Here is a 27,422-nt window from a genome sequence, read left to right as displayed (position 1 = left end):
ACGAAAACTGCCAAAATAAAGCCCAAAAAACCAAATGAAAATATACTGAAGCATTTTTACAGTGTTTTGACTGAAGTTCCACAAAACAGAAAACACAAATATTCAGCCCAAAAAACTAATGATAAATCCTGTGATCTGTCTTCATCCATGAACAAAAAAAATTCTGTACTCAAGATTTATTGTATACTAAAATATAAATGTTGTATCTTCTGTCAAAACAAAGTGCCTTTTAGATTCTAATTTTATAAGGTTACTGAAACAAAAGGCTCTTCCCACATTGACTACAAACTGATTACAAAGTGCTACATTGTACAGAGTCTTAATAGCAACAACAACAACAAAAACCACCTCCACAAAGGGCACCCTGGCAGGGAGTAGACAAAAGCAAAGGAATGTCAGCATAAAATCCTGCACTGCTGCACACACCCTGTAACACAAAGAAGAGGATCCTATTCAGAGACACAACCAATTACACAAAATGTGGCCTTTAAATACTTGCCAAGTCTATGCATGTAAGGATGCTGCTGAACCAGCACCATGTTGACAGAGAAGTATTGTGAACAAATCAAGGCTTCTGACAGTTCTAGGGAAACCAGCACTTTCTGCAGTCTCTTCTCAAAAATAACGAGTGCCTGCTACCACAGTAATTAAACATCTAGCCAGAACATTTCCTGCCTCTAGAAATTTAAAGGAGTTTCATGGAACGCAGTAACATGGAGAAGGGCATGGCTGACTGACAGGAACAGTTAAAAGGAGCACTCAACACTACAACATTTTGTTGCAGGGCAGTGCAGTAAAATGTAGTATTTTGTTTGTAGCAATATTCAAACACTTTCCTTGCCATGTCCTATTATCCGTTATTAACACAACAGTAGTCATCAGCTATCTAAGTAACAATCACTATGCTTTATCTACTATGGCAACACAATGGCCAGACAATTAAACAAGCCATTCCAAACAATCAATGTTTAAGATGCCTTTCATAAACCAATTTACGTAAGTTTCAAGTAAAAGACAAGAACATTCAGAGGCTTCCACTCGCAGTTGCTATTTTAAAATCTGTAATTAAGGTTTTAAAAAACACAGGGCAGGAGGCAATGTAGTGCAAATGGATGCTTGCTTGTGCAGCAGGGCTTCTCCTTGCCCCTGCTGCCCCTTTGCATGCCACTAAAATCTGCTCTGGAGGGTTCATGACCCCTCCTGAGCAGACTCTGGGGGCACAAATGGGCTGGAGGGAGAAAAAGACAAATCACAAGTCCTATTGTGCAAGCAGATTTCTTTTCCACAAGCAGGCTGACATCACTGGATGTTACCCACAATCAGTAATGACATTAACTGTCTTCTTTAAGGGGTATTAACCCTTAGCCCCCCTTTAGGGGAAACATGATTTACACAGATTTAAATATTTGAATTGCTGTTATTAGCAATAAATATGCAACAAGGGGGGCATTACTTTCTCAGAAAAGTTTGTGTTTCTAATTGAATTTTTAAGTAACTAAATTGCCCAACTGAGCTCTGAAAGAAGGGGGGGAAACCCCATTGGGTTTGGTGGTCTTATGACTATTGCTTCCTTGGCTTCAACAGATCCCAACTCACTCTAAAACCATAATTGCTCAGAAAAAGAAGAAGGCAAAGAAAAAGGAGAAATGGACATCTGGTAGGCCATTGGAGAACAGTATGTTGGACTAGATGGGGCACTGGCCTGATCCAGCAGGCTCTTCATATGTTCTTAAGTTACAATATTCAATATAATTCGACAGTAAGGTATAATTTCTATATGCCAAACATAATTTGAAAAGTAAATATTTGGCATTGAAAAACAGTTAAAAAAAGGATAAGGAGTAAATTCAAATATGTAACACAGTTATCTGAGGTTTCTACTTACAATTATTCAATGTTCAGTGTGTCTTCTACAAGTCTGTTACCCAGAGTAAATGCAACTGCCTGATGCTTACTTCTAGGGGGATCTCTGCACATTGTGTTGTTTCACATGCAAAGCAGACTATGGAAATGTAAAATATTCGAGGAAATAAATCTAGCTCTTGTTCTAATGTCAACTGTGATCTCCCAGCTTGATTATAATTTGTCATTGATCGATAAAGCAAGAAATGTGTTGAGCATTAACCTAGACTGAATGCCTGCCTAAAAACAATTCTCCAAGAGTCCTGGCCAAAGGAAAGGTATGGAACAAATAAGCTTCTGAAATACTGGGAGTGGGGAAAAGAGAGAAACAAACAAATACAAGTGAAGTGATATTGTAGGGTGGGGCTTGAGCTTTATAAATACTGGATTTTGTTCAGCTTAAGAAATAGCCAGGAAGGGAGTGGCTGCATTTTTAGCCTGCTTTACATGGTAACTTTCTGGTTTTCTAAGTCATATTGAATTGAACTATACTATTCTAGGGATCTTAAAGAAAAAGTATTGGGGGGAACCTCATTTGTGACTGTCACATGCCACATTAGCTGTTTGACCTTGATGCTCAAGTTCACATGCTGCAAAACTCATGATCGTAGTTTTAATGTTACAAGGCAATGTAAGGACCCTCAAAATCCATGACCCCCAAACCTACTAGCAAAACTCACATACCAATAATCAAAAAGGCACAATACAAACAATACAGTCTCTTAAAGCCTAATACACTGACCACTATACCAGTGGTAGCTAACCTTTTTTTTTTGCTGAGGGGCTTGGCCAGTCCTCCAGGATCACGTCAGCAGTGGGTGAGGACATTCCACAGTGAATGCATATGTGCGCACGTGCACACACACATACCTTCCTCCACTTCAGCATGAATTTTGCAGGTCATTCTCTTTTTGCGATCATTTTTAAATATCATTTAGTTATATGTAACAGTACATCTAACAATCCATCATCGGATTATTATACATATATTGGCCCGAATGGAAAGAGCGTTATAGATCACATGATATTCTCTCGCCCATGTAATGCCTTTTGTGATTTTTTCACAGTCCTGGCCAGAACTGAGAGTGATCATATGCCCATCCGAGCCTGTTTCACGCTTCCGATGGACCATGATCCGACTCCTGCTGCGCCGTCGGAGACACTGTCTCCGCAGGGCGTCAGAGGGATTCACTGGAACGGCACTATTCAAATGGACATAAACTTACTGCTATCCTCCCCTAGACTACAGGTGTTGAGAGACCAACTTTTGGCTGCGGACAATCCTTTGGATCATTACTCCCTAAGAACATCAAAGACAAAACCGTTGTTGAGTAAATGTTATGTCCCCAGGCCAAAAAAATCTGGCTGGTATGACAACCATTGTGTCAGAACAAAATGATCTCTCACAAGAGCAATAAGGAAGCTCAGGAGAGTAGACTCCTTAGCAAAATTTAATTCTTATATTTCTGCTCGAAAAGAATATAAAAATCTTCTACGAAGGAAAAAAGAATGGTATACCCGGCAGCAATGGCTGGACCTCGTTCTGGCCTCTCAAGAAAAGAACGCAGTTAGATTTTGGGTGATAGTGACTAAAGGGATTAGGGGGAACTACTTCCCCCTTGATACCTCCTCGCAATGGTGCTCCTATTTTACTGCTCTCTATGATCACCCCCTTTGTTTGTCCCTCGCCTCATGTTGAGTCTTTCACCCTCTCTCACTGTCCGGAGTGGGATCCCGTCACTCCCCAAGAAATTTCCACCCTGATTTCGTCTTTATCTGTAAAGAAAGCTCCAGGAGAGGACATGCTACCTGCAGAGTTATTTAGAGCAAATCCTCATTGGTGGGCCTCGGTTCTCGACAAAATGTTCACCTCCATAAACTATCGAGGTGAAGTTCCTCCTGGGTGGGGAGTCAGCATAATTGTCCCAATCCACAAAAAGGACTCTAAGGCTGATCCAAAAAAGTTTTGACCAATCAGCCTATTGGATATAGTGGCCAAACTGTACAAGTATCTGCTGTGCAGACTTGAAGATTGGGCTGCCGAAAATGCAATTATTGCTGAGGAACAGGCGGGTTTTATAAAAGGGAAGTCAGCAATAGACCATTGCTTTATTCTATCCCACCTAATTCAAAAATATGCTGGTAGGGGAAAAAATGAATAATTTTCACCTTCGTGGACTTCACGTCCGCATTCGATCTTATTGACAGAGATCGATTATGGTTTAAACTCTCCTTGACTAACATAGATAGAAGACTTCTCTGCTTATTATGTATATTACATACGAATACTTCACTTAGGGTCAGAGTTGGCGCCAGTGGCTTTCTATCTGAGTCGGTTCTAACGACTAATGGGGTGAGACAGGGCTGCCTTTTGGCACCCTTTCTTTTTAATTTCTATGTTAACAATATTGTGCAAGACTTGAGTGGCCCAAATTTCTTTCCTGTTTCCATCCTGGGCACTAAACTCTCAGTCTTACTTTATGCCGATGACCTGGCCTTGGTCTCTGTTACCTTGGTTGGAATGAGGAGGCTACTGAGAGTTCTGGGAGAACTTTGTGATAAAGAACATCTCTTAATTAACTATTCGAAAACCAATGTAGTGGCATTCAGAAAGAAAAGGAAATTCCACAGCTGGAAATTGAACAACCAGGTTATCGCTCAACGTCATCATGCTAGATATTTAGGTGTTAACTTTATGGCCACCCAAACTTGGAAATTCCATCTGGAGGCAGTGAAATTAAAAGCATTCCCCTCGGTCCACTCCCTTCTTCATTTTTTTAGATTTAACGGGGGCAGTTTAGTTTCCCTGTCGATTGAGGCCTTTCGGGGAAAAGTGATCCCGCAGCTCCTTTATGGAGCCCAAATTTGGGGGCATGACAATTTTGCTGTCCTTGAGACAATACAGAATTCCTTCCTGCGCTCCATCCTTGCTCTTCCAAGAGGCACGCCTGCTCCTTTCCTAAGGATGGAAACTGGGCTCCAGTCAATAGAATCCCTTGTGCATGCAGCCCTTGCCAGATACTGGCTGAAACTCTCATCCACGAATGATGTCCACCTTATTAAGAAATGCTTTCTGGAGCAGCTTCAGAGCCCCTCCCCTAACACCTGGGCTACACGCTCTAAATTAGTGCTGTCCTCATATGGGATTAACACGGAACTCCTGCCCTCCCGTGTTTCCCCTAGAGTAAGATTTCTTTACAAGGATAGAATTCTGTTTTATTCGAGAAGGAAGGATGTGTTTACCTCTACACAGTCAGCCTTTTCCCTGTGGTATCCCTTAGTTAAAACAACCTTTGGTCCTGAACAATATTTCCTCCAGCTGACCTCCCCCGCTCTAAGAAAGGCCTTTATGGCCTTACGTTTTCAAACTATGCCCTCCGCTTTTTTGGAGGGAAGATACGCAAAACGCCCTATTCATGAAAGACTCTGCATTTGTGAATCTCCTGGAGGATATTGTGCACTATTTATTACGATGTGCACTGTATACTGCTCCCAGAAGGAAATTCCTCGCCGCCATTCTATATTCTTTGAGAAGCAGACCACCCTTGGAGCAAACTTGTGTTCTTCTTGCTGCTTCCGATCCATGGGTAACCCTTCAAGTGGCTAAATTTGCCTTGGCGGCAGGGAAACTGAGAGCCGGACATGAAGCAACTGTGGGTGTATGCCCAGGGCCTGCCTCCAATTAGTCTATTTTAATTATAAGCCTTTTGGCTTTTCTTAATTTATTTTAGACACTGTGTGATCCCTTGTAACAGGAATCTTTTATAGTGTATTTGGCTCTATTTGCCTTTTGATATTTGATTGATTGTACTATATTGTGATGGCCATTGGCCACAAACAATAAAATTTATACAAGACGAGACTTCAGCTGATCTGTGGAGATCGGTAGAGGAGTATTGCTGCCCCCTCTCTTATAATCAATCTGTTGGAATTTTAAGGTTTTAATGTGAATTGTATGTTTTATGTTGTGCGTCGCCCAGAGTGGCTGGAGAACCAGCCAGATGGGTGACTAATACATTTAATAAATAAATAAACAACAATAAATCTGATGACCAGGGAGAGTGAACTGAATCTCCATCAGAGAGCTACGCTCTACCCACCCCAGTGCTGTGTCAACTTTTTCATCCTCTTTTGCTGCTGCTGCCGCCAATATTGATGGCATATTGGGGAGCAAGAAACCTTTCCTTAGGGGGCCACAGAGGTGCATCTGGCATCTTCTCTGTACAGCTTTCATCATATCCTGAATATGTACCTCTTCACCTTGGCTTTTGACACTTCAGATGTACATTTTTCGGACACTCTCTAGTTGTGATTGTAATTTGTTTTAAACTGTTTTTAATGGTGTATTTTGTGTTGTTGCCCTGTTACTACTACTGAAAAGTGGGTAATAAGTTTAATAATTAATAATAATAAAATAAAATAATAAAGATCAGTTAACTAGGGGTTCGTTCATAAACTAGAATGAATTTGGTTGGCAGTCCACCAAAGCATAAAATTCCAACTGCATGGCCAATGAGCCAATATGCTATTTCTGCTTTTCACACTCATGTGATAACAGGCTAGGCTTCACTCTGAAAGGCAAGAGCAAGAGAGGTGATTGCAGGGGGTAGAGCATGCAGTACTTCCTGCATGGCTGTTTCTTGGGGCCCTCACCCCCTCCTGGGTTGAGAGGGTAACTAAAAAAGGGTTTCAGCAAGGTTAATTTTCCTCAACATTTTCCTGAACACTTTTCGAAGGTCCAGGTTCATAAATATTTGCATGTAGAACAAAAGCTGCAGAAGTACAAGTAAAGCAAGGCAGGAGCAATTGTGAGGGGCAATTGTGGAAGGAGAGCAGTCAACCAACTCTATTACCAGATAACATTGTATACCATAAAATGAACTCAAAATCACTCATTCTGTCTCAGATTCTTGCCTGCAACTATCACACTTACAAGATGCATTAAGCTTTCAACACGGTTGCCCCTGAGTGCACTTTCCAGCATCGTAGAGCCCAGTACACCAGTGAACTAAGGGTAATGAAACAGGTTGGACGATGGCTAGAGCGCAAGTGGTGAAAGACTTACTGTGAGGTTGATTGGGCACAAGTAAAACATCATAACCACGCCTGCTGTGTGGTGATTAGGGTGGCAAAGAAGGTCCACTTCTCTGCCTCCATCGCATCCTCAAGTAGCCGTTTAGCTGTTTTCGTATTGTCAGGGGTCTGTTAACATCAACTCCAAGAAATGGAGTTTTAGACTCTTTGGAGGTCCACTGTGAATTGTTTGCAAGGCACTTTGAGGGTAAAGTTGCTCGCCTCCTCAGCAATCTTGATGCCCCATCTATATCTACTGTAGTTCCCAGTGAGGTGTCCAGTGCAATGTCTGCTGCAAGTTCTTGTGATCGATTTCAGTTGATGTGGCCTGATGATGTGGACAAGATGTTTGCAACAATGTGGCCAGCAACATGTCCTCTCGACCCTCGTCCTTCTTGGCTTATTAAAACTTGCCGAGGGAGTATGACCAAGTAGAGCTAGGGTGTGGTCAACACATCTTTGCAGGAGGGAGTTATGGGACTGAATTGGCCTTGGTTGTCCTGATGGATGACCTTTATCAGGAGAAAGACAGGGAGTGTGACCCTGTTATTTTTACTTGACCTCTCAGCAGCTTTTGATACCACTGACCATAATATCCTTCTGAGTTGACTTAGTGAGATGGGTATCACCGGCACTGTTTTACTATGGTTCTGATCCTATCTTCAGGGTTGTTTTCAAGATACTAGCATGGGTGATTACACAGCCCCCCCCCAAAATTTTTTTTTTAGTTGCCAAGGATGTTTGAATGACTTTAGGGTATTTTGGGGGTGTTAAATCCAAAAATGACATTAGTTTTGCCAAATTGGCTCTAGTTTTTGAGATAATGGATACCCCTCAAATGACGATTGTACCCCAATACGACCTGTAGCTGCTGACATATGCAGCAGGGTTTGGTCTGTCTTTTTACTCTTGAACATTGTTTTGCAAGTTTATCCATTGCATATAATATCATATTGATACTTTTTTTTTTTTAAGAGGAATATGAGTTCGTCACGAAGAGGCTGCTTAAACAATCCTAATGCATTCTGCTACGTTTGTGGCGAACAGGGCCGGTTCCAAAGGGTGGCCAGGTTGGGCACTGGCCCGAGGGGGGCCCTCCGCTCCCCTTCCGCGATCCCATGGATCGCAAGATGAGCTTCCGAGCCGCAGTTCTCCCAAAAAGAACTCAATGAATCTGGTACAAGACCTCAGTCTGTCAAAGCAAGCATCTGAACTTTTAGCATCCAGGCTAATGGAAAAGAACTGTCTACAGCTGAAAGCTAACATAACAGCTTATCGGACAAGAGAGGAGGGACTTCTTCCATACTTCAGCCAAGATGAAGAACTTGTATACTGCAATAACATTCCTGGACGTCTTCTCCAAATGGGACTACCGGAATATCGACCAGAAGATTGGGGGCTTTTTATAGACAGCTCCACCAGAAGCTTGAAATGTGTTTTATTGCACAATGGTAACCGCTATGCATCTCTTCCAATTGCTCACTCAACAAAACTTAAAGAAGAATATGAAAATATCAAAATGGTCTTGCAGAAGCTCTGCTATCATGAGCACCGGTGGTCTATTTGTGTTGATCTAAAGATGGTGAACTTCTTGCTTGGGCAGCAAAGTGGATACACAAAGTACCCCTGTTTCATCTGCTTGTGAGATAGTAGGGCAAAGTGAGATCATTGGAAAAAAGTGACATGGCCTTCAAGGGAACACATGACTAGGTGCAGCGAACATCATTAACAAGCCATTGGTTAACAGAGAAAAAATCATTCTCCCACCATTCCATATCAAGCTTGGACTGATGAAGCAATTTGTTAAGGCCTTGGACAAAGATGGTGATTGCTTCAAATACATTTGTAGATCGTTCCTTGGACTGACTATGGAAAAACTAAAAGCAGGAATCTTTGATGGTCCTAAAATTCGTAAACTCATCAATGATTTGAATTTCACTAAATTTATGAATGATGTTGAAACTTCTGCCTGGTGCAGTTATGTCTCAGTTGTCAAGAACTTCTTGGGTAACCACAAAGCAGACAATTATGAAGAATTGGTGCAAAACATGCTCGCTAACTTTAAACATTTGGGTACTAATATGAGCACAAACGTACACTATCTCCATAGCCACTTAGACAGATTTCCGGATAATCTTGGTGATTTTAGTGAGGAACCAGGGGAGAGGTTCCATCAGGATATAAAGGTGATGGAGGAAAGGCATCAAGGCAGATGGGACAGACACATGATGGCAGACTACTGCTGGAGCCTCCAACATGATTGTCCTGATGCCCCACATAAAAGAAAATCGTACACACAGCGTTTTTCTATGCATTAATTGTGATTATCTGAATCAGCTTACTTTGTTTTAATGTTATTGTACTGAATACAACGCCATTAGGTATTTCATGTGTTTTCTTTTGTATGATTTGAGACAGTTTCCATGTCATTTGTGGGCAGGCTATGCCTGACCATTAAATTTTTTGAATTTGTTATGTCTTTCAATGGGGGCATCCATTATCTCAAAAATTAGAGCCAATCTAGCAAAACCGATGCCATATTCAGAATCAGCAACACAAAGTTACCCTAAAATCGATCAAACATAATTGGCAATAAAATTAGTGTTGACCAGTGTTATCTTTTAGCCCCCTGGCCGTTGATATCCTGCAGCACCCCACATCTTCATCATCATTAATTTTATATACCACTTAATATGCAAAATGCCTAAATGGTTTACATAAAATACCATAATGTCATAAAAAAGAATATACATACAACATTATACACAGAAATATGTCAACTGATGGAGAATCCAGCAATAACATATTGTTAAATATCAATAAATAATAAAACAGCAGTGTGATTAACCTTAGGAGCCTATGTTACCACATAGCAATAATGTGCAAGGCTGATGGGAACTTCATGCAGAGAGAGCATTACGCTGGAGGTTCCAAGCAAATGACACAGTTGTTTGATGTTCTAGTGAAGGATATATTCCCTGTGCCACCATCACTTGAAAAGGTTGGCACATAGATGAACGTCATGCTGGTGGCTTCACTGAACCCAAGGAAGGATGATCATCTAGAAAGGAATCCAGGAGGAGCTGACACAAGATAGATCTTTCATGCTTGTGAGGCAGTTGAAAGAGGTTATGACTTAGCTGTAGACATCTCCACAGATATAAATGTTATGCTTTTGCTGTTGTGCTTCCTGACCATTAAAGTAACTGAAATCCGGCCAGTCTCTGTAACAGTTAGAAAACGAAGCTGCTACCTGTTATTGCCACTTTTGGAACACTATAGGAAGACTGGCAAAGTAACTTCATGGTTCCACATCTCCCCCATATGCCTATATGTATAGCCTATATAGCCATTGGAAGATATAGCAATAGGAAGGAACATCAGGTAACACCAAGGAACATTGGGGAACCCCAATCTTGTCCCCAATGCTATTTCACATCTATATCCTTGGGAGAGACCATCAGATTTGGGGAGGTGTCAGCAGTACAATAATGATACCCACCTCTATTTCTCTGCAACATTTGAACTGGGAAAGGCTGTGCAAGTCATGGACCAGTGCCTGGACTAAGTAGTGGGCTGGATGAGGGCAAATAAACTGAGTCTGCATCCTAGCAAGATGGAGGCACTGAGTTGGTGGTTCCTGAGTTCGGATATTTATTTATTTGTTTGTTTTATTTAAAATATTTCTATCCCGCCCTTCTACCCTATAATAGGGCACTCAGGGCCCTACAGGGTAATTAGTTAATTATCTGCTTTGGATGGAGGTGTTCTTCCTCTGAAACAGTAGGTTCATAGTCTAGGGGTGCTCCTGGATCCATCTTTGTCACTAAAGTGCCTTTAACCAGCTTCGGCTAGTAAAACAGCTCTGGCTGTTTCTGCACCTGGATAGCCTGACCACTGTGGTCTACTCACTGGTAACCTCCAGGCTGAATTACTGAAATGCACTCTATGTAGGTCTGCCCTTGAGGTTGGTCCAGAAACTGCAGCTGGCGCAAAATGTGGCAGCAAGACTGCTCACTGGGCAGGGGATTACCAGCATTTTACCCCACTGTTGAAAGAATTGTACTGGCTACCCATTAGCTACCGGGCCAAGTTCAAGGTTCTTCTTTTGGTGTACAAAGCCTTATGCAGCGTAGGACCAGGATACCTGAAAGATCATCTTACCTCTTATATACCCAGTCAATCACTGTGCTCTGCAGGTGAGGGCCTCCTGCAGATACTAGTATTGCAGAATACTGAATTCCAGTATTATGAGGGAGAAAAACATTTATGCTATCCACTTTCTCCACATCACCCAGAATTATATATATCATGTCTCCTCTTACTCACCTTTTCTCTAAACTAAAAAGGCCCAAATGTTGCAACCTTTCCTCATAGGAAGTTGGTCCATCCCCCTGACAATTTTGGTTGCCCTTTTCTGAACTTTTTCCAGCTCTACAATATTTTTTCTGAGGTAAGGTGACCAGAAATAGACACAGTATTCTAAGTATGGTTGCACCATAGATTAGTTTAACAGTATTATGATATTGTTATTTGTATTTTCAATCCCTTCCTTTACAATCAGTAGCATGGAATTCACCTTTTTTCACAGCTCCTATACACTGAGACATCATCTTCAACTATCCAAGCACTATGACCCCAAGATCTCATTCCTGGTAAGTCACTGTCAGTTCAGATCCCAAAGATTTTTATTTTTTTTACCCACTGCACATCAATTTACATTTCCTTACATTGAATTGTATTTGCCATTTACTTTACATTATTTGCCCTGAACAATTTGGTGTTATCGGCAAACATGGCTACCTCACTGATCACTCCCATAGTAGATAATTTATGAACAAGTTAAAGAGCACAGATCACAATGCCAATCCCTTTGTTAACTCCCCTTTCTACATCCTTCCACTGGGAGAATTGACCGTTTATTTTGACTCTCTGCTTCTTGTTACTTAACCAGTTACTGATTCATCACTACTAAGCTTACCCAGGAGTCTTTTGTGAGGTATTCTGTAGAAAGCTTTTTGAAAGTCTAAGCAGACAATATCAACTGGATCACCTCTATCTATATGTGTGATGACAATCTCAAACAACTCTACAAGGATTTACTGCTGGTTCTGCTTCAGCAAGGCTTGTTCTTCTATATGATTAATAAATCCATCTTTAACAATACTTTCTACTAGTTTTCTCAGAACAGATGTCAAGCTAACCAACCTATAATTTCCAGGATCTTCCCTGGATCCTTTTTTTTAAAAAATGTTGTTACGTTGGCCACTTTTTAGTCATCAGGTATGGAAACTGATCTTAGGGACAAGTTATTTTTGTCAGAAGATCAGAAGTTTCACACTTGAGTTCTTTACGTGGCCTCAGGTGGATGCCATCAGATTTGGAAAAGTACAGCATGAAGGTGTTAAAAAGCATGAACATAAGAGTCTTTGCAAAGCCAGGATGTAGGATGCATATGCTCCAGCCTCAAATCAAGTTGAGCACACTTGCATTTGTAGACATCAGCACCCATGCATTAAACAGAACTTTCAGTGGGACTGAGCTTCATTGTGGCTGTCATATTCTCTGGTGCCAATCCACAGGGCACAGCTTATCCCCAATATCTATACACATCCTTCTTTTAGTCATGAAGCCCATATATATACATACACAAACACAGAGAATATTTGAATGGCCAGTTGTGCAAAGGTTCTCCACTTCCCCACAATTTATAATATTCATACCCTACTTTTCTTCCAAAGAGGTTAGAACAGTTTACACATGGTATCTAAAAGGTTTCAAATTGACCATACCGGGTCAGAACCTCTTAGCTCAACACGGCACCCACATGCCTGACAAAAGGCTTTCCTGGAGCCCACAAGATCCCTTCCCCCCACTGAAATTAGGCTTGAAAGAAGCATTCAATCCTCCAGCTTTGCCACATGCCCAGGATACTCTAACGGTTGGAGCAGTTAAATAGGGCTGGCACATTAATTAATCTGCCAAATTAATCAATCAAAATGTTATGGGTGGTACTTTGCGCATTGATTTCAGTGGGTTTACTGTTAGTATGATTTAGCTGGATATCATCCTATGCTGTGATTTTAAATGTTTTGGCCTCAATTAATTAAATAGTTTCATGGCTTTCTCTCTGTCTCATTTGATTAAGGCTTTTTTTTCCAAGTCACACATAACCATCAGATATGTATGACCAAATAGGCTTGCAAAATATCTAGATTCCTTCCTAGAAAGAGTTAAACTTACTTTAATAGAATTGTTACCCATGTGACATTATATAAGCTGCAATAAAAAAAATAGTGTAGAAGGCTGATTAAAGCTTTTTGATGCAGAGGAACAGGCATACGCCTACACATGTGCTGTAGGTAATTTGCTTGTGAGGATTTTGAATTTGAATCTAAATCAGAGTGTTTATGTGCATGTGTGTGAGAAATAAAAATAAAAGCAGTCTGGAACAGATGTGAACATTTTTCTTACTAACCATCATTAATCACAGAGCTGGAAGGAACTTCAAAGGTCATCTGCTCCAAACCTCTGCTGGTGTTGGAAATCAGCTGCTACAGCATCCTTGATAGATGGCTGTCCAACCTCTGCTTAGAAACCTTAATGAAGGAAAGTCCACCCCCTTCTTAGCTAGTCTGTTCCAGTACTATCTAGAATTCCTTCCTAATGTTTAGTCAAAATGAGTAGAGCAGAATATTCTGAAGGAAAAAAAGCATCCACTGGTATCCACCCAGCATTGCTTCTAACTTCCTCATTAAATAACAGTAACTGAATAACACCTCTAACTAGAAGTGCCCAAAATGAAATTTGATAATGGATGTTAGAAGTATGTGTGGAATTTCCAGGCAGCTCTCTTGGATTCTAAGTACCCTTTGTCTTCAAAGCAGGCCATTAAAAGAATCTGGAGCACTGACAAGCATGCACCAGTGTCTATACTGAAGCCTTTCCCAACCAGTGTGCCTAAAGATGTTGTTGGACCACAACTCCCATCTTCCTGACCATTGGCAATGCTGGCTGAGGCTGATGGGAGTTGTGGTCCAACAACATCTGGAGGCACACTGGTTGGGAAAGGCTGGTCTAGAGACTCCTGAGCATACTGAGGCCTATAAAGGGAGGATCAGTCCCTCCTTATTTATTTATTTTATTTATTATTTGATTTATATCTCGCCCTTCCTTCCAGCAGGAGCCCAGGGCGGCAAACAGAAGCACTAAAAACACTTTAAATCATCCTAAAAACAGACCTTAAAATACATTAAAACAAAACATTAAAAACATTTTTTTAAAAAAGCTTGCAAAATCATCTAGGGGGATTGGGGAACAGCATGTGTTCTTGATCTTTGCTGTGCAGTTTGTGGCCTGACTGAAGTAACTGAATGTTTCATGTATGTGTGAGAGCATCCAAAGTTGTTCTTCTAAACTAGGGGTGGGGAGTCTCCAGACTTGGGGACCAAATACAGCCCCCCAGGCCTCTCTGTCTGGCCCCTGGAACTGTTCCTGAGACCATACCCCTCACTGGCCCTGCTTTGGATCATCATCATTAGTTTTGCCTGGATGGAAACTGTCCTTGAAATCCGATAATGCCTCTTGCTTGTCTGGGTGGAGGAGAGAGGACTGTCTGTAGAAACCAGCCTACTGTACAAAAATGAATTTATACCCACCGACATTGAACTGTCTGCTTTTGCCTCTGGCCCCACCTACCACTTGCATGTGGCCCCTGGAGTGTTGCCCAGAAGGGAATATGTCCCGCAGGCTAAAAAAGGTTTCTTACTCTTTCTAGTGGGTGCTGTATGCCCTTGGATACCTAACATAAACCCCAGCAAGCTCATTTTTCTTGTGTAATAAGATGTTATAAAAAGGGAAGACATTGAACTTGTCAAGGATTATCAATACCTTGGCACAGTCATTAACCAAAACAGGGACAATAGTCAAGAAATCAGAAGAAGGCTAGGACTGAGGAGGGCAGCTGTGAGAGAACTAGAAAAGGTCCTCAAATGCAAAGATGTATCACTGAACACTAAAGTCAGGATCATTCCGACCATGGTATTCCCAATCTCTCTGTATGGATGTGAAGGTTGGACAGTGAAAAAAGTGGATAAGAGAAAAATCAGCTCATTTGACATGTGGTGTTGGAGGAGAGCTTTGCGCATATCATGGAGCATGAAAAAGACAAATAACTGGGTGTCAGAACAAATTAAGCCAGAACTGTCTCTAGAAGCTAAAATGATGAAACTGAGGTTATCATATTTTGGACACATAATGAGAAGACATGATTCACTAGAAAAGACAATAATGCTGGAGAAAACAGAAGGCAGTAGAAAAAAAAGGAAGACCAAACAAGAGATGGATTGATTCCATAAAGGAAGCTACAAACCTGAACCTGAACTTACAAGATCTGAACAGGATGGTTTACAACAGATGCTATTGGAGGTTGCTGATTCATAGGGTCGCCATAAGTTGTAATTAACTTAAAGGCATGTAACAACAACAACAACAAAGTGGGAGGAGATTCAAATATGCACCTAGCCCTCCCACTTGCAATTTGAAGTGCCCCAGTCTCATAGTATCAAGAGTCTGAAGTGGGGGAGGATGTGCCACCAAACTCTATGGATATAAAAGTCTCTGCACTTCAGATAGTTGCCTTCCACAAGTTGGAAGGCAACAGGGATGAAGCCAGCTCACTAGTCCTTGGTGTGTTTATATAAGCCTCTGAAGAGGGCCTGTGTGTGAGGGAGAGAAAAAAAGATTTCAGCAGGACAGAAATAATTAATTAGACTATAAGAAGCATGTTTGTGTATCCATTGACCAGAAGAAATGTTGCAATTTTGTATGAAATTTCATTTGCTGTTAAAGTGTCTTTTTATCTCTTCGAGGTTGTTACTTTTTTTTGTCTGATTAGTTCTCCCATAAGCAGGTTGTCCTGCCCAAGTCCACTGAAATCAGGCGTGAAGGTGTGCTTTTCTTTAATAGGTTTAATGGAGAATTTCAGTTCAGAGCGCTTCATGAATTAGCTTTCAGATTACACAGGATTCAGCATCTCTGCAGTGCATAACTAGGCATGACTGCACAGAGCCACAGTGTCTCAGGGGTAATGTGTTGGGGGCCACGTGTCAGTAGTGGTTGGGGCTATACCCTTATACACATGCTCATTCCAGCTCTCTCACAGAGACCCAAACTAGCGAAAGAAGCCTATTCATTCATCATCCATTCATTTTCTCTCACACAAACACCTCTTTCCCTCTGCCCCCCAATACACACTTCCATCTGGCCTGGAGGGCCTCTTCTCATCACTTCTCTTGCTCTCCATACTGCTCTGAAAATTGTATTAGAAGAAAAGCTCCCATTTTTTTCCTGTTGCAAATTACAGGGGAAGTGAGATTGAATTACAAGGAAATTCAGACTGGAACCTTGGCGTGGGGAATGGGGGGCTTTAACAATTCAACAGCCCACACACTGTGGTCACCATGTGGAACAGGCTCCTGATGTCTGCAATTTGTGTTAGCGGGGTAGGGATCCTTCCAAGTGAGTGGGAGGGGTTTCAGAGTAAATGGGAGGGTTCCCTCCTCCTATGCAAATTGCAGGTATAGAGACCCTGATCTAGATTAGGATTGCAGCAGAGTTAAAGCGCCTCCGTCCCCCACACCAGGGTCCTAATCCACATCTCACATGTGCAGAGCAATTTGTTATTAATCTACAATCTGGGGAGAAAGAGAAACAAGGAGGGGAACAGAGTCAAGGAAAAGAGGCTCAGTGGGCCGGATGAGAATCTTCCAGCCTGGGGATGAGCAGTTCCTCAACACTGCCATAGAATACAAACAGCTTTATTGTAATAATAATAAAAGGTAAAAGGCTGGAGGAGACTCCACCTTTAGCAGACAATATTAATGCAAATCATGAACACTGCTGTGAGACTTGACTGTCTCCGATGCTGCGACCCTCCCTTCAGAACAGGTTATGGGGTTCTGTCCAGCTTCAATCAAGTCCTGTATCTCTCAGTGAAGGTCGTAAATTATTTTGCTTAAATCTACAAATGTATTTTTAAGCCAACTCCATTTTCACAAATCACATTTTTGTCTCTTTGTCACATAGTGCTACTCATTACTGTTACATGTCATTTATCATTTGTACGTAACAACAATTAAAGGAACGATCAGACAGACAGCATAGCTGTAAAGGAGGATGGGATGCACTGATTGCTTATTTTTATTACGGTCATAGACCAGTCCATACAAAATTGGATGGGATGCACTAAAACACAGGTCTTTACACAAGGGACTGTCATCCAACTTCAGCTGGGACACACAATTGCTACTGACATTTTTTAAAAGCTTGTGTTGATGTGCAGCTTCTGTGAGCCACGGAAAGAGCCGGCTCTATTATGAGTTTAGAAATAGGACAGGGGGGGCATGCACGGGTTGGAGAAAGCATAGACAGAGAAGTTTTTGTGTCTCTCATAACACTGAAGTGACTTCTGGAGCCTTAAAAACTAGCAAGTTTATTATGGCATAAGATTTTGTGGGCTTCAGTCCCCTTCATCAGACACATGATGTTATGCTGAATCAGGTGCCAGAAGGCTGCTTCAGTGGAAGAGATGAGAAGCAGGGCTCATTCCATCAGCTTTGCTGAAAGACCAGCTCCATCAGGCATCTCCTGGCCCCCACCTCTTTACTTTCCAGCTGGTCATTACAAGACCTAAGAATTAAGAACTAGTGTCTGGATTTTCTTCTTCCTCCCCTGTCCCCTTTTCTTTCTTTATCATGTCTTTTAGATTGCAAATGTGCAGGCAGGGCTGCCTTGTTTTAACATTATATAAGCCACTCTGGAAGGCTTTTTTGGACGAAGAGCAGGATACGAAGGCCATAAACCACGGGTCACCAACCTTTTTGGACCAGAGGATACATTTCAAATTTTGAGACTGCTGGGGGCACCAATCAAAATGGCTGCTATGGGAGCGTGGCATAACACAAAGATAGAGTAGTCCAGGTGAAGCTTTTCCCATAGTTGAATTTCTGCCCACCATACACCTGCTAAAGGCACAAGAACTTTGCTTTCCCCCAATGCCAACCCTAAACCTAAGCCTAGACTGCCATCTTGTACCCACTAACCTGGACATAAGCCCCATTAAACATAAAGAGACTTTCTTCTGAGTAGACATGTATACCTTTGTACTGTACATACTGTACTGTAACTATACAGTGAATTCTTAATGAGTCCCTGGTCCTTAGCTCCTGCAAAGCAGCAGACATGTCTAAGCCTCTTTGCAAAGTTTTCACATTTGGTTTTTTGGGGGAGGGGAATTCTTTAACATTTACCCACACTTATTGTGTAGTAGTATTTGCAGAAAATAATTTCTATTCAGCAAAGGAAAGATGTGTCCTGGTTGCTAGGGAAAACGAAGGGCAAACTGTGGAAATTCCAAGGAGTAGAAAAAAGATAGAAGCAGGAAAAGTGCACTAAAAGGAAGGACAAAATAGCAGCTCTTTTAGACCCCACAGACTCCTATTGCCTGGTGTTCAAATAGCTCACTTATCAATCACAGCTCTGACTTCACTCATTGGCTAAAAGCGCTAACAGGTAGGAGCAACCAGGCTGCCTCATTTCACATAAATCACTTCGCAAAATCACATTTTGCTCCATAGCTTTCTTTCTAGGAGGGCTAGAGACTTACTTTACTGAGGGAGGGCATCAGCAAAGGCCTTTGCAGGTGCCATGGTGCCCATGGGTAGTGGGTTGGAGACTCCTGCCATAAACAAACAAAAAAACAGGATAATAACTGATTCTATCAATCTCATAATATAAGAACCAGGAGTCACCTGATGAAGCTGAAAGGTAGCAGATTTAGGACAGACACACAGTATATGGTTAAACTATGGAATTTACTGCTACATGATGTGGTGATTGCCATCTTTAAAAGAGGATTAGACAAATTTGTGGAAAATAAATCCATCAGTGGCTACTAGTCATGATGAATGTAAGTTACTTTCAACATCAGGCCTGGTGCCAGCAGGCAGCCAGGTTGGGCACTGGCCGAGGGCCCCTTCAGCTGACAGGGGCCCCTGTGGTTGAGGCTGGGCGGGTATAACTCCTGCACCGTGATCTGTGCTAGCAGGAGCAGCAGCCACTTTCCCAGACAATACCTCCCTGCCACCAGGGTAGGCTGGCTGTGCCACTTTCCACATTGATGCAGAAATGCTTGTTAACACTCAAGATGGCAGTAGGGGCATCAACACAGCCTGCCACTATCTTGGTTAATGCAGGCATGTGTGCATAGCATGCTAACACAGCCAGGCTTGTTTAAGGTGGTGGTAGTGCCGTCATTGCCATCTTTGAGGGCTTGCTGCAGTCTGGTGCCAAAGGGCCTACTGCAGTCTCATGCTGGCCCTGTCAAAGATACCTCTGAATGCCAGTTGCTTGGGAACAACAGCAAGAACAGGTTATTGCACTCATGTCCTGCTTGTGGACTTCCCACAGGCATCTGGTCTGCAACTGTGGAAAACAGGACTAGATAGGCTTGTGGTCTGATCCAGCTGAATTCTTACATTCTTATAAAAATGAACCCAGCAAGAACACCACTGGAAAAGCCTAGTTTTAGTTTTTTGAAGTTTTGATGTACCATTTTTATCATAAAAGTGTTTTATTATTTTGTTTTATGGTATGATACATTTATTTTGGTTTTTAACAATGTTGTAAGTCACTTGGAGAAGTTTTCATCTATTTAACAACAGGACAAATTAGATCTAGGTATAGATAACTCAGTATCACCCTCCAAAGGCTTTAGAAAACAAGTAAGGTTTCACCACACAGTGACAAGTAAGTCTGCACCACAATGATGTTGGGCCATTCATGCTTCCAAGGGAAGAGCATCTCATTATTGGTGTGGGATTACAGAGAAGATTCTCTTCTGGGTCCCTACACCACAAGCAACACTCATTGGGAGGGCCACCAGCTGAGATTTTCTTCACGTCTCAGGGCTCAGGATGGTCTATATGGTCAGGATGTGCCTAGTTGTGTTTTTCCTCTTACGTGCGTGGAGGGGGAGGCTTGTGTCCTCTGCTCTATCTGCATGTTGGTTTTCAAATATAGTTCCCCGTCTCATGCCTTTAATTTCCTGCTTTCTATATGTGCATATGCATGGGAGTGCATAGGTATGGGGAAATTATTATTGGGAGACACAGTGTGGTTAAGTGGACTATACTATGCTATACTATGCTATGGAAGAGAGAGGTTCAATTCCTAGTTAGGTGGGCAGCCATGGACAAACTGCTCTGTCTCAGTTTTTCACTTCTAAAGTGGAAATACATTTTAACCATGTGGTTTCTGTGAGGCTGTTAACAGCATAAGGATTTGCAGAACTATCGAGTTAAACAGTAATAATAAATAATAATAAATTTTATTTTTAAGTCGCCTATCTGGCCGCGACAACGGCCACTCTAGGCGACGTACATAAAAAGATAAAAGGATAAAAATACAACATTTAGCCAGAACAACAGTCGATGAAAATCTAAAACCGCCCATCTATACAGCTAACCCTAGTCCACCCCAGCAATCCTGTATGCCTGCCTGAATAGCCAGGTCTTTAAGGCTTGGCGGAAGCCTACCAGGGAGGGGGCATGGCGAAGGTCATAAGGCAGGGAGTTCCAGAGGATGGGGGCCACAATTGAAAATGCCCTCTCTCTGGTCCGCTACAGCCTAGCTGTTTTAACTGGTGGGACCGAGAGAAGGTCTTGCATGGCTGATCTTGTCAGGCGGCATATTTGGTGATGTTGGAGGCGCTCCTTCAGATAAACTGGTCTGAAACCGTAAAGGGCTTTAAAGGTTAACACCAACACCTTGAATTGGGCCCGGTACACAACTGGTAGCCAGTGTAGTTCTTCTAACACCGGAGTGATGTGATCACGGCGACGGCTGTTTTTGATCAAACGTGCCGCCGCATTCTGTACCAGCTGGAGTTTCCGGACCGTTTTCAAGGGTAACCCAACGTAGAGCGCATTACAGTAGTCTAAGTGAGAGGAGACCAGGGCATGTACTACCCGTGGGAGCAGATGGACAGGAAGGTAGGGTCGCAGCCTCTGTATTAGATGTAATTGATACCAAGCTGCCCGGCTCACTGCCGCAACCTGAGCTTCCATGGACAGCTGGGAGTCAAGAATGACCCCGAGGCTGCGGACCTGGTCCTTCAGAGGCAATCTTACCCCATTAAACACCAGGTCTATATCTCCTAACCTTCTCTTATCTCCCACGAGCAGCACCTCGGTCTTATCGGGGTTCCGCTTCAGCCTATTACTTCCCATCCATTCACTTACGGACCTCAGGCACTTGGAAATGGTATCCACAGCCAACTCTGGTGAGGACTTAAACGAGAGATAGAGCTGAGTGTCATCCGCATATTGGTGACACTGCAACCCAAATCTCCTGATGATGGCCCCCAGCGGCTTTACATAGATGCTAAATAGTACTCCAAGGAGCTCAAGGTAAGAACATAAGAAGAGGCCAATGGATCAGGCCAATGGTCCATCTAGTCCAGCATCTTGTTCTCACAGTGGCCAACCAGATGCCTATCTGAAGCCCAAAAGGAGGACCTGAGAGCAACAGCAGTCTCCCCTAGTGTACATCTGGCACTATGCATACTGCACTATGGATTATGTGCAAATTTACATTCTAGATTTTAAGATCAAACTATCCTGCATTATTTGCATTAAGAAAAAACACTTGAAAGCGGTACTCACATTACAGCTTGTGTTTCCCTGTGGGTACCAGGATGATACCTACTGAAGTTAAAAGAACCCGAGATGACACTGAAATGAAGGGAACTTTAAGCACATCACCTTTCTACTAGCTGCATTCTCCCCAAGTGAGGTTCTAGATGTTTTAGTGCATTAAGGGCATGAGCTGCTCAAGTGAGATACTTTTAAAAGCACTGAAAAGGAATTTTAATCAATAGTTTTAAGGTTGCTTCTGCCACCTCTTTCCAAGAGTTCTTTAACACATTACACACAATCACACTAAGGAAATGGCTATTAACATCAATTGATGCAATGCTTTAATGCATTTAGTAGTAAAAAAGGTAAATATAAAACTGCACAGATATGTAAAACTTATTAGATTCATTTGTAAACTCCATGCTGCTCCACTATGTGGAAGTTTGCTCTTCGCTTCAGAGTCTACATGAAGATTATAAATCACAACTTTTTGATAATTTATGTTTGCCCAGTAATTCATTTTTATACAAAAACAAAACTAAATTTTATGTTTAATCTGTAGAGAGACCAGTAGGAAGAAACATGAGTTGATTTCACTCAAAGTGGTTTCAAATTGTCACAGGCACTTATATAATTAATTTCCAGAGAAGTAACTGTGTTTAGTCTGCTTCAGCCTTGTGGCATCTCAAAGACTAACCACATTTATAATTAATGTGGCAAATGACAGACAGCACTAATGTCCATATCTGTTTGCATGTAGAAAGGAAAATCATTTAGCTGAGTGGATTTTGCAAAGAATAAAGTAAGGATAGTGGACAACTGGCTAATGAAACAGTATCTGCTGACTTGACCACCTATTATTTCACAGCAGTCAAACATTACATGATGCCAAGAATGCCCCTGTGTAGGTTGCAGCCATTTGCATCATGGTGTGTGATTGTAACAGCAAGAGTAAGGCCCTTTGTAGATTTTTGCAGAGCCTGAGAGCAAACACACCACGCTCCTGTTATTTCACAGCAGACATCCTTAGCTGTGAACTATATCTACAGCAATATTGAAAACCTTACTTGTATATTTACACCAATGCATTTGAAAACAGGAATTCTTCTAAATATTGGAGAATGCTTTCTTTTGCCTCATTTTTTTAACCTGGATCCAGAAAGCGAAATACAAAATATGTATTTTGTAGAACAAGAGAGATGGTACAACTGAACAGAAACAGTTACTTTTGTTTTTAAAAGACTTGAACTTACAAGATCTGAACAGGGTGGTTCATGACAGATGCTCTTGGAGGTCACTGATTCATAGGGTCGCCATAAGTCATAATCGACTCGAAGGCACATAACAACAAAAATAAGAAGCTACTGGGAAAAGATTAGAAACACAAATATTTTTTAAAAATACATTTGCTTTCTCAGTTGCTGCATTTCTTTGTACTTTAGTATCTGCCAAAGTACAACCTATTACAAGAAGCTATCTTGATCACATTATCAAGTTAGATATTCAGCAGCATGGGTGGAAACAGATAACCATTTATCAAATGTGCACAAAGCCATTTTGGGAGCTAGCTGTCTATTATCCGGGCAAACAGAAAGGAGAACTTTACCCACATATCAAAGGCAGATGTCTGGTGAATTTGAAAACATGTTCAAGTTAATTAATTAATTAATTAATGAAAGACCGCTAACTGGGTCCTTATGTGGTGTTCTTTCCAGTGCCACATTCTCATGTGGATTATAAATCCTTCCTCAGGATAGGAAACAAAGATGTAGAAAAGAATACACTGTCCTTCCCATACATGGAATTTTTCTGTGAGAGAAGAGCTCATGGAGGCATTTCAGTGCATAAGACTGTTGAATGAAGAAAGCTACATACTCAAGATCAGGATATCCTGGCTGTCCTAAATGAACTGGAAAACAAAAGTAGCCAATGATCCCTTTCTGTGGACGAACACTGTGAGTTACTGAGTCTACATTAATTCTGGGTTGCTGGATGGACTGGTTCCATTTGGCTCTTTTCCTAGTTGATTAAGAATCTGACATGTAGGAGGTCTGAAATCTGAGGTTCTCCCCCTCTCCCTGGGATGCTATCTCAATGAGAAGATCATTTAAATAAAGATGTGTGCAAATCTAAAAACCAAAATATTGGTTAATGTTCTGGGACAGGTGGAGAGGCCAAAGGGCAAGGCATGGTAATGACAGTACTAACTGTTGAAGCAGAAGTGATGAAATTTCCTTTTATCTGGTTTGATCAGACTGGTAGAGGCCTGGTTCAAAGCCTTTCTCAATCAGTGATAATGACTGATCTATATATGAAAGACCCAGAATCTGATAATTTTGTTTAAATGTTAGAGAAGATGAGGTTTTTTTGGGAATAAGAAAAACTATACAATCAACAGTGGTGTCCTGCTGAAGATTTGTCACTTCGCTTGAGACTGTGACAACCTTTCCATTAGGTGTAACTTTAGTAGAATCTCTGAAAGTGGAAAGACTACAAAAACTCTCTGAGCACCATCTCAAACTTGAGAACATAATCACTACGAATGATGTTTAAAACCCATCTGTCTCTGAAGAATGAAATTTGGCTGGCTGCTCTCCGTGCAACATTCAGGAGGAAGTACTGAACCCTAGTCAATTTCTCTTACATTTCATCTGGGCTTCTCCCTGCTTTCAAATTGGGCTGGGGCTCAACTTGGTGTTGTGATACTAGATTGATTAATGCAGCAACAGCTATGAGAATTTTGTTGTTATGTGCCTTCAAGTCAAATACGACTTTTGGCGATTTTGGAATTAGTGACCTCCAACAGCATCTGTCGTGAACCACCTTGTTCAGATCTTTGGCTTCCTTTATGCAATCAATCCATCTCTTCTTTCGCCTTCCTCTTTTTCTACTCCCTTCTGTTTTTCCCAGCATTATTGTCTTTTCTAGTGAATCATGTCTTCTCATTATGTGTCCAAAGTATGATAACCTCAATTTCATCATTTTAATTTCTAGTGATAGTTCTGGTTTAATTTGTTCTAACACCCAATTATTGGTCTTTTTCGCAGTTCATGGTATCCGCAAAGCTCTCTGCCAACACCACATTTCAAATGAGTTGATTTTTCTCTTTTTTTACTGTCCAACATTCACATCCATACATAGAGATTGGGAATACCATGGTCTGAATGATCCAGACTTTAGTATTCAGTGATGCATCTTTGCATCTGAGACCCTTTTCTAGTTCTCTCATAGCCGCCCTCCCCACTCCTAGCCTTCTTCTAATTTCTTGACTATTGTCTCCATTTTGGTTAATGACTGTGCCAAGGTATTGATAATCCTTCAATGTCCTCATTATCAATTTTAAAGTTACATAAATCTTCTGTTGTCATTACTTTAGTCTTCTTGACGTTCAGCTGTAGTCCTGCTTTTGTGCTTTCCTCTTTAACTTTCATCAGCATTCATTTCAAATCATTACTGGTAGTAGTATGGTATCATCTGCATATCTTAAATCATTGATATTTCTCCCTCCAATTTTCATACCTCCTTCATCTTGGTCCAATCCTGCTTTCCGTATGATATGTTCTGCGTACAGATTAAACAAAAAGGGTGATAAAATACATCCCTGTCTCACACCCTTCTGTCCTTACAGTAGCCTCTTGTCCAGAGTATAGGTTGCACATCAGGACAATCAGATGCTGTGGCACCCCCATTTCTTTTAAAGCATTCCATAGTTTTTCATGATCTACACAATCAAAGGCTTTGCTATAATCTATAAAGCACAGGGTGATTTCCTTCTGAAATTCCTTGGTCCGTTCCATTATCCAATGTATGTTTGCGATATGATCTCTGGTGCCTCTTCCCTTTCTAAATCCAGCTTGGACATCTGGAATTTCTCGTTCCATATATGGTAAAAGCCTTTGTTGTAGAATCTTGAGCACTACTTTATTTGCATGTGATATTAAGGCAGTAGTTTGATAATTCCTGCATTCCCTGGTATCCCCCGTCTTTGGAATTGAACGCTTGCAGTCTGTGGGCCATTGTTTAGTTTTCTGTATTTGTTGACAAATTTTTGTCAAAATTTGGACAGATTCAGTCTTAGTAGCATGTAGCAACTCTATTGGTATGCTATCTGTTCCTGGAGATTTGTTTCTTCCAAGTATTTTAAGAGTAGCTTTCACCTCGCATTCTAAAATTCTTGGTTCTTCATCATACGGTTCCTCCGTGAATGAATCTGCCATCCTGGCTTCTTCAGTGTATTGCTTCTATCTTCTTTTTATTTCATCTCAGTCAGTCAGTGTGTTCCCCTGTTGATTATTCAACATCCCTACTCGTGGTTTAAATTTCCCTTTCATTTCTCTAATCTTTTGGAATAGGGCTCTTGTTCTACCTTGTTTTGTTGTCCTCTTCTATTTCTATACAATAACTATTGTAATCATTCTCTTTGTCCCTACGTACTAGTAGCTGAATTGTTCCATTTAAGGTTCTGATTGGGTTTCTATCTCCTCTTGCTTTGCTTTCCTTCTCTCTTTAACCATTTTAAGGGTTTTGTCAGTCATCCATTGAGGTCTTTGTCTCTTTTTAACTAGAGGTATTGTCTTTTTGCATTCTTCCCTGATAATGTCTCTGAGTTCACTCCATAGTTCTTCTGGTTCTCTGTCAACTAAGTTTAAAGCCTCAAATCTGTTCCTTATTTGATCTTTATATTCTTCTGGGATGTTATTTAAATTGTATTTTGGCGTTATGATTGCTTTGTTGTTCTTCTTTAGCTTTACTCTGATTTTCGATATGACAAGTTCATCATCTGTACTGCAGTTTGCTCCTGGTCTTGTTTTCACAGAAAGTATGGAACTTCTCCATCTTCTGCTTCCAATTATATAATTCATTTGATTCCTTTATTGACCCTTTGGTGATGTCCACGTGTACAGTCATCTTTTCAGTTACTCAAATATGTGTTTGCAAGAAACAAATTATTGGCTTCACAAAATCCAGTAAGCTTTTCTCCTGCTTCATTTCTATTTCCTAAACCCATTTCCCCACAATTCCTAGTTCTTCTCTGTTCCCTACTTTTGCATTCCAGTCCCCCATGATTATCAGCACATCTTCTTTTGGTGTGTGATCAATTTCTTCCTGTACTTCTGTGTAAAATCTCTCTAATTCCTCTTCTTCTGTATTTGCCATTTGAGCATAGACTTGGATGATGGTTATGTTAATAGGTTTCTCATTTAATCTCATTGATATAACTCACTCAGACCTTGTGTTATAGCTCCTAATTGCTTTTGCTCCTCACTATTAAAGCAACCCCATTTCTTCTTAATTTCTCATTTCCTGCATAAAATATTTTGTAGTTGCCTGATTGAAAATGTCCCATTCCCTTCCATTTTAATTCACTCACGCCAACTATTGTAATGTTGATATGTTCCATTTCTTTCTTGACAATTTCTAATTTTCCCTGGTTCATACTTTTCACATTCCATGTTCCTATTGTGTGCGTCGTACAACTCTGGACTCTGCTTTCACATCTGTGCGCATCAGCCTCTGGGCTTCCTTTCGGCTTTGAGTAATTAGTCACAGCGCTACTCGTACTTGTCCTTTGTTCTTCCCCAGTAGCTCTGTGAGTGCCTTCTAACCTGGGGGTCTCATCTTCCAGCACTATACGGTCTCGGCCCAGTTTACCTGAAGGAGCACCTCCAGTACCACAAATTAAGCCGCCTGACTAGATCAGCCACGCAGGGCCTCCTCTCAGTCCCACCAACAAAAACAGCTAGGTTGGTA

The 27,422-nt window shown here is 41.4% G+C and overlaps 1 protein-coding gene across 8 annotated transcripts in view; it reads right to left on the bottom strand.

Annotated features, from left to right (window-relative positions):
* Window positions 1-27,422, bottom strand: part of SIPA1L1 (signal induced proliferation associated 1 like 1) — a 240,839-nt gene that overhangs the window by 77,520 nt on the left and 135,897 nt on the right. Inside the window, exon 4 of one of the 8 annotated variants that reach the window (XM_061611187.1) lies at window positions 18,641-18,712. The exons of the other annotated variants lie outside the window; for them this stretch is intronic. The gene's annotated coding sequence lies outside the window, so the exon portion shown is untranslated. The remainder of the gene's footprint in view (window positions 1-18,640; window positions 18,713-27,422) is intronic. 8 annotated transcript variants of the gene reach the window in all.

This window comes from Rhineura floridana, chromosome 2, assembly GCF_030035675.1.
Source record: "Rhineura floridana isolate rRhiFlo1 chromosome 2, rRhiFlo1.hap2, whole genome shotgun sequence".
Lineage (NCBI taxonomy): Eukaryota > Metazoa > Chordata > Lepidosauria > Squamata > Rhineuridae > Rhineura > Rhineura floridana.
The sequence above is the reverse complement of the archived record's forward strand: the minus strand, read 5'-3'. Positions and strand labels throughout refer to the sequence as shown.